The sequence below is a fragment of the Belonocnema kinseyi genome, chromosome 1 (assembly GCF_010883055.1).
Source record: "Belonocnema kinseyi isolate 2016_QV_RU_SX_M_011 chromosome 1, B_treatae_v1, whole genome shotgun sequence".
NCBI classification, from domain to species: domain Eukaryota; kingdom Metazoa; phylum Arthropoda; class Insecta; order Hymenoptera; family Cynipidae; genus Belonocnema; species Belonocnema kinseyi.
Window position 1 is genome coordinate 31720759 of NC_046657.1, and position 8234 is coordinate 31728992.

Consider the following 8234-nt stretch of genomic DNA (forward strand, 5'->3'; position numbering starts at 1 on the left):
AATTTAAATAAAATAAAAAATTTCAATAAAATAAAATTTAAGTTAATTGATTTAATTTACATTACTTAATTATTTGAATTTGTTTAAAAAATTTATTTCATCAATCAATATTTGTTCTTCCATTTTTAATTAAATTTTTTTTCAAAATAAACTTCTTTTCCCATTTTTAAACTCGTGCTGTAGAAAAAAAGTTTGAAATTCAAAACCAAAGAATATTTTAAAAATGAAATATTGGAAAAAATGTTTCGTGCTTTCTTTGAAAATATTTGTTTTTAAATATATTAAATAAAAGAAGAAATAAGTAAAAAAATGTCATTAATTCAATTATTTTGAATAAATTTCACTAATTCCACTATTTAAAGTAATTGTACTATTGCCCATTTTCTTGAAAAATGCTGGTTATTCTACTTTTTTTTAAATGATGCCAATTCTACATTTTTTTTTAAATTTCACTAATTCCACTATTTAAAAAAATCACTAATGTCGCCATAGAAAAAAAATATTAAATTTCACTAATTCCACCATTTTGAAAAAAATGCTACCAATTCCATTATTAATAAAATGTTACTAATGTCAATATGTTTAAAAAATTACACTAATGACACTTTTTAAATCAGTGGCTAATTCTACTATATTAAAAAAATGCTGCTAATTCTATTATTTAAAAAAATCTGCTAATTCTACATTTTTTCTCTAATTCCTCTATTTAAAAAAGTTCCACTGATGCCATTTTTTAAATGGAATTAATTCCAATATTTAAAAAATGCACTATTTAAAAAAACGTCTATATTTGCCATTTTCCGAAAAATGCTGCTAATTCTAAATTTTTTTAAATGTCACTAATTCCACTATTTGAACAAAATTACTAATAGCACTATTTAAAAAAAATCCACTAATGCCACTGTTTTTTAAAAATACCCCTAATTCTACTCTTTTTTTTATTCCACTAATGTCACTAAATATTTTTAAAAATGTCACTAATTCCCCTATTTTAAAAATATTCTACTAATGCCAATAATTCCACTGTTTAAAAGAAAAATGAGACTAATGTCATAATTTTGAAAAAATTATGCTACAAAAAATGTGCTGCTATTTCTACATTTTTTTACATTTCATTAATTCCACTATTTGCAAAAAAATCCATTAATGTCAGTATTGACAAAAATCTACTATTGTCACTTTCATTAAAAAATGATTCTAATTTTATTATTCAGAAATTCTGCCAATTTTACATTTTTTTAAATGTGGCTAATTCTACTATGATAACAATGTTACGTTTTCTAAAAAAATGACTACAATTTTTAACAAAACTGGGATAATTTAAACTTTTTTTCAATGTCGCTAATTTCACTATATAAAAAATATCAATACTGCCAGTATTTTGAAAATTCTTTACTCATGTAATTTTTTTAAAAAGTGCTGCTAATTCCAATTTTTTAATGTCACTAATTTCACTATTTAAAAATACCACTAATGCCACTTAAAAAAATACTGCTAATTCTAAAATTTTTTGAAGGTCACTAATTTTACTATTTTTAAAAATTCCCCAATACCACTATGTAAAAAAATTATACTGATGCCTATTTTTGTTAAAAAATGGAGCTAAGTCTAAATTTTTTAAAATACCGCTAATTCCACTATTAAAAAAAGTTACGAATGCCAGTATTTTGAAATTTTTCCACAAATTCCATTTTTTTAAATGGCACTATTACCATTTTTTAATGTACTGCTAATTCTACTATTTAAAAAAATGCTACTGAATCGGTATTTTTTTAAATGACACTTACAAAAAACCCCTAATGCGACTTTTAAAAAAGTGCTATTAATTCCAATTTTTTTAATTCCACTATTATCACTATTTAAACAAAGTGTCACTAACGCCTCTATTTTGAAAAAAATGAAACATAAAAATTGCTGCCAATTCATGTATTTCAAAAAATACCTCTAAGGCCATTTTTTTTTTAAATATACTAATGCCACTTTCTTAAAAAATGCGGGTAATTCTACATTTTCAATATTTACTAATTCCATTATTCAAAAACAATCTACTATTTAAAAAAAAGTCACTCATGCCATTTTTTTAATGTTGCTTATTCTACTTTTTTTGTATTTCCGCTATTATTAGTATTTAATTGTTTTTTACTAATGCCACTATTTTGAAAAAGTAAAAATATTAAAAATATTATTACCAGTTCAGTTATTTACAAAAAATGCCATGAAGGCCATTATTAAAAAAAAAATCCACTTTCGCCACCATTTACAAAATAATCCACTAATGTTACTATTTTTTCTTAATATCGCCGCTCATTTCACTATTTTTTTAAATGCCACTAATTTATTTAAAAAATGCCACCAATGCATTGTCATTATTTAAAAAATTCGACTAATACCACTTTAAAAAAGTGCTGCTAATTCTACTATTTTACAAAAATTTAGCTAATGTCAATATTAAAAAAAAAACAATAATGCCCAATCTTCTTATTGTTCAAAATTATAGTGTTAAAATTTTTTATTTTTAAAAAGTCTCTTAATTAAAAAACTAAGGAAATTACAAAAAACAGTAAAAATTCATCAAATATTTTGAAAAGTTTGTAAATAATTAAACCGCAAATTCCAAAATTTTTACGATACTATTACATAAACGATGTCAGTAAAAAAAATTAAATATGCAAAAATAAATAAATCAATTATATAGCTGCGAAATTTAACTAAACTAAAAATGTTTAATTACACGGGGGGCTTTTTTACTAATTATTAATTAATTATGTCGTTTTTAATTGAGACATAAAAATAAGATGTGTTTATTTACATAATTGAGCAGAACACAAAGACCGGGAATTAAAAAATTTTAATTCCTAATTTTTGTAAATTTTTAATAAAAAAATAAAAAAATAAAAAAATGTTATCAGATTTATTTTAAACAGAAAGCGTCCTAGAATTGAGGGTCACTGTGACAGACGGAATACACGCTTGATAGTCTCGTTCATCCTCGGCAATTCTCGGTTGAAAACGGGTCCTCGGCAGTCATTTGTGATTTGTTTAGTTCGCCTCACGACAACGGAGCGATATGTAGGTTCTCTGTGATAAATTTGTGATCTGAGACTAAAAAGTGTTTTTTTTAAATTCCGAGAAACAAAGGAGCCTCGATATTTTCAAAAAGTGGCGCGATTTTTATTTTTTTGAAAAATGTGTCTGAAGTCTCAAGGTCTTTCCAACTAAAAATGGTAACAAGTGTTTTTTTATGCCCGGTTAAACTCAACCAGAAGGTTAGCTTTTTATCAGTTTTTTTTATATTTTTTTTTCTTAAGAAGAGCTGAGTCGCTATTTCAGGATCTAAAGTTCAGAAATTTTTTAAATTAAAACTTTTACAGATTAAGAGTATTTAACCAATTTTAATACGAATAAGAATTTAATAATCAACTAAATATTTAAAAATATTAAAAATATTAGAAATGTTTAAAAGACGATTTTTAAAATTACGGAAAATTTGAATTAAATTAATTTTAATCAAAACCTCGACTTTGGCACGAATATCTTGAAAGCACTTGCCAAATAATTCTAAGCTACATTCTTGATCTTGAAATTGAATTATATAAAAATCGGATGAAAATGACTATTCTCATTTAATTATTTCTTATTTTAATTTCATTGTTTGAAAATTTACTTCAATTATTTTAGATTATTTTGAATTCTTTTTAATTATTTTACATTATTCTAAATTATTTTTGATTCTTTTGAATTTTTTTGAAATATTTCGAATTCTTTTGAATTATTTAGAATTCTTTTTAGTTCCTTGAATTGTTGTAATTCTTTTAAGTTCTTTTAAATTATTTTAATTTTTGGAATTCTTTTTAATTCGTTATAATTATTTTGAATTGTTTTGATTTTTAAGAATTCTTTTGAATAATCTTAAATTATTTTGAATAATTTTGAATTTCTTATAATTATTTTTTATGATTTTGAATTGTTGTGATGATTCTAAGTTCTCTTGAATTCTTTTTAATTATTTTAATTTGTTAAAATTCTTTTAAATTCGTTTCAGCTATTTAAAATTTTTTTGAAGTTCGAAGAAAAATTCTACTGAATTCTTTTGATTCTTAAGGATTATTTTCAATGATCTATACTTTTTGGAAATTTTAGGCTATTCTCCCGAATTCTTTAAATTTTTGTAATTCCTTGAATTAATTTTTTAATTATTTTGAATTCCTTAGAATTATTTGTAATTCGTTTTAATTCTTCCGAAGTCTTTAGATGAATTCTTTTGAATAAATTATAATTGTTGTTAATTATTTAGAATTATTTTGTATAAATTTAAATTTTAAAATTATGTTGGATTCTTTAAAATTATCTTAAATTCATCCTCAAATATTTCCAATTCTTGGAATTTGAGGGATTCTTTTGAAAATTTTTTAATTCTTTTAAATTCTTTTGAGTATTTTCAAGTGTTGGAATTCTTTTAAACTCGTTTCAATTATTTTGAATTCTTTCGAAATCTTTAGAAGAATTCTTTATAATATTTTTCTGAACTCTTTAATTCTTTTTAATTGATCTTTAATTCTTTTAAATTATTTTGAAGTATTTAGAAGAATTCTTTATAATATTTTTCTGAACTCTTTTATTCTCTTTAATTGACCTTTAATTCTTTTAAATTATTTTTTTTTAATTTGCATTATTTAAAATTTTTGAAATCTTTAGAATATTTTTTCCGAATTTTTTTGATCACTTTAAATTCTTTTGAATCATTTCATTGTTAGAATTATTTTAAATTTGCTTCAATTATTTTGACTTCTTTTGAATTATATATATATAAGAATTAATTTTTAATGTTTTTTTTTTGGAATTTCTCCTAATTTGTTTGTAATCTTAAGAAGAATTTTTTAAAATAGTTTTGAATTTTTCTGAAATCTTTCAATTCTTTTGAGTTCTGTACAATCGTTTTGAATTTCCTTTTATTTATTTTAATTTTCTGCAATTATTTTGAATAATTATAAACTATTTTGAAGTCTTTAGAAGAATCCTTTTAAATAATCTTCATTTTTTCAATATTTTTTTTAATTTTCTAGATATCACCTTTAATTCTTTTGAATAATTTTCAATTATATTGAACTATTTTTTATTATTTTCTATTCTTTTAAAGTCTTCAGAGGAATTTTGATTTCTTCTCAATTCTTTAAAATTTCCTTTAATTCACCTTTAATTCTCGAAATTTTTAAATCTCTGGTATTATTTTGAATTATTTTGGATTTTGAAAAATTTTCTAGAATGATTTTTAATTCTTTCCAAGTCTTTAGATTGAAATGGTTTTGAAATATATTGAATTTTTTATTTATTTAACTTGACATGTAGAGTTTTTGTGATGAACGAATTATCTGAAATTTAAAATAATGTAAATATTAGCAAGTTTTTTCTTATGCCTGGTTAAACTCAAGCAGAAGGTTAATTTTTTATCAGCTGCTTTTTCTTAAGACGAACTACATATTTAAAAATATTCAAAATATTGGAAATGTTTTAAAGTTTATTTTTAAAATTACTGAAAATTTGAAGTTAATGAATTTTAATCGAAATCTCGACTTTAATTTCTTCAAACCACTTGCCAAATAATTCTAAGCGACGTTTTTGATCTTGAAATAACAACTAATTACATTAAAACATATTTTATTTAACTTAAAAAAATTGTGTAATTAAATTTATTAGAAATTAAATAATATTTATAAATCATAAAATATGCTTGAATATATTATAAAATATTAATAAGTATAATTTATTTATACCATTTAATTTAACTTCTACAATTTATATTAAGTTTAATTAAATTAAAAATTAATTAAATTAAGAAAAACTTATTTAACTTAATCAAAATTTTGTAAACAAATCAATTAAAAATTTATTCTCATCAGCAATGAGTTATTTTTCGAATTTCCAATTAACCGTTATCTTGGATCTTTTGACAATTTTTATTTTTTGTGTTCTAAATTAAAACTTATTATTTAGGAAGTTTGAAAGAACACCCATTTTTTTAAAGTCTCTTGAATAAAAAATTGCAAAATAACTAAATTACTTCTTGTAAACTTAAAAAAAAAAACTTCGTAAGTAATTTAGCCGAAAATTAAATTAAATATTATCTATGAATTATAATAAATTATAATTTAATATTAATCAATGTAACTTACATAAAAAATTGTTATGATTTGGAATTCCTTTAATTATTTTTATTAAGTTAAATAAAATAATTTGGAATTTATTTCTTTTTAAATTACAATAACAGAATATGATCAAACTTCCTGTGTCATAGCTAAAGTGAGGCTGTAAGTGAAGTGACGAGATTTAATTTAGTACACGAGCCGTGAGAGGCGATCCAATCGAGCTACTTGTATTTTTAGTGATATGCACTGGCACTTTATAAGATCTACTCAATGGGGTCGAAAACACCGACAATGTTTTGATGTTTTTAAACATCAAGATTTTAAAAATTTCTTTTTAGATTTCTGACATTCTTTTGGATATTTTTCGAGTTCCATGTAATTTTTAGGAATAGTTCGTGAAAAAATTAAAATTTCGTAAAAATCCTCCACTTTTCAGAAATTTGATTTTTTCAGTCTTTTCGGTCGGAAAAGAGTTCTGGGGTTCCACCCAAAAATAATTTCGAAAAAATAGTGAGTTAGAGCATTTTTAAAATTAGAAAATTTTGAAAATTCTGGTGTTCTAGGTTTCAGAAGTTCTTATTAGAGTTCTGTTATCTTCCGAAGAGTTCTATGAAAAAGGATTATACAAATTTTCGATTAAATAAAAATCCAAAAAGGTAGAGCATTATAGATAGTCAATAATTTTAAATTTGAACATTTTAAGGGATCTGGAACTTTTTATTAGAGTTCTGTAACCTCACCGGAAGAGTTCTATCATAAAAAGTCTGATACCACTTTTCGATGAACCTAAAATACACAGCATTTTGAAAATTTTAAAATTTGTAGGTATCTTCAAACTGTTGTTGTTTTTTTTTTGTTGATCAAAAAGTGGTGTAACAGTTCTTTATTGAAGTCTTCCGCAGGGAACAGAACTCTAATAAAAACTCCTAGAAAATGTAATATTTTAACATTTTTCGTATCTTAAAAGTGCTGTCTTTGGGAAGATTTTGGGATAATTGAAAAGTGATATAAACTTTTTTTTATATAACTCTTTTTGGGGATTAGAACTCCAATCAGAACTCCAGGAACTCTTAAGATTTTAAAATTTTTTGTTATCTTAAAAGTGAGGTATTTTTTCGTTTTTCGGGATGATCAAGAAGTGGTAAGAAACTTTTTTATAGAACTCTTCTGAGGAGCAATGGAACTCTAATAAATTCTCCTAGAACTCTTAAATGTTCAGATTCAATATTTGTATGTAACGTTAAAGTGCTATTTTTTTGGATTGTGAGCATAATACTTTGCAAGTGTTCTATAGTTCCAAAGAGAACAGAACTCTAATCTTAGCTCTAGGAAAAGTTGAAATTTGTCAGAATTTTTAACGGGCTGTAGTTTATTCTTATTTTGGGAAAGAGATCTCTGATAAAAACTCCTGTAAATCTTATTATGTTAAGAAAATTGTTCATGGAACTCTTACAGGAGAAGCAGAACTCTAATCAGAACTCCCGGAGAACCAAATATTTGTTTGAAAAATCGTCTTTTAAAAAGTATTTTTGTTTTTTGGGTTGATGGAAAAGTGTTTAGAAAATTTTTGATAGATCTTTTTTATGGAGGGCGGAAGAACTCTATAAGAATCTCTTGGAACTCTCAAACAAAATTTATTAAAATTTTTTTTGGATATCATCATAGTGATGTAGTTCTTTTTTTTTGATAAGATAAGTTTTTTGATATATGACTTTTTTATGGAACTCTTCCAGGGGGACCAGAACTCTAAACATAAATAAACTTTAAATGAGACCATTTTTGGGAATCGTTAAATTGCTGTACTTTTTGGATTATGGGGGATGTAAAAGTGTTACAAGACGTTTTATTAGAACTCTGGGGGGGGGAGGGATTTATTAAAATTTCCTAGAATTTTAAATAATTTTTAATTCGAACATTTTTGGGTATCTTCAAAGCGCTGTATTTCATGGAACTCTTCCGAGGGGACAGAACTCTAAATTCAACTTTTTGAAAACTTTAAATTTCAACATTTTTGGGTATCTCGAAAGTCCTGTAGTTTTTTGGATATCGGGGTGGTGGAAAAATTATTCAGAGACTTTTGCATTGAACTAA

At 23.5% G+C, this 8234-nt stretch overlaps 1 protein-coding gene across 3 annotated transcripts in view; it reads left to right on the plus strand.

The window, feature by feature from the left end:
• The window catches only part of LOC117181769 (calcium release-activated calcium channel protein 1), a 133870-nt gene that overhangs the window by 91717 nt on the left and 33919 nt on the right, over positions 1-8234 (plus strand). The window contains exon 1 of one of the 3 annotated variants that reach the window (XM_033374768.1): positions 3033-3224. The exons of the other annotated variants lie outside the window; for them this stretch is intronic. The gene's annotated coding sequence lies outside the window, so the exon portion shown is untranslated. Of the gene's footprint in view, positions 1-3032; positions 3225-8234 lie in introns of those variants that run through there. 3 annotated transcript variants of the gene reach the window in all.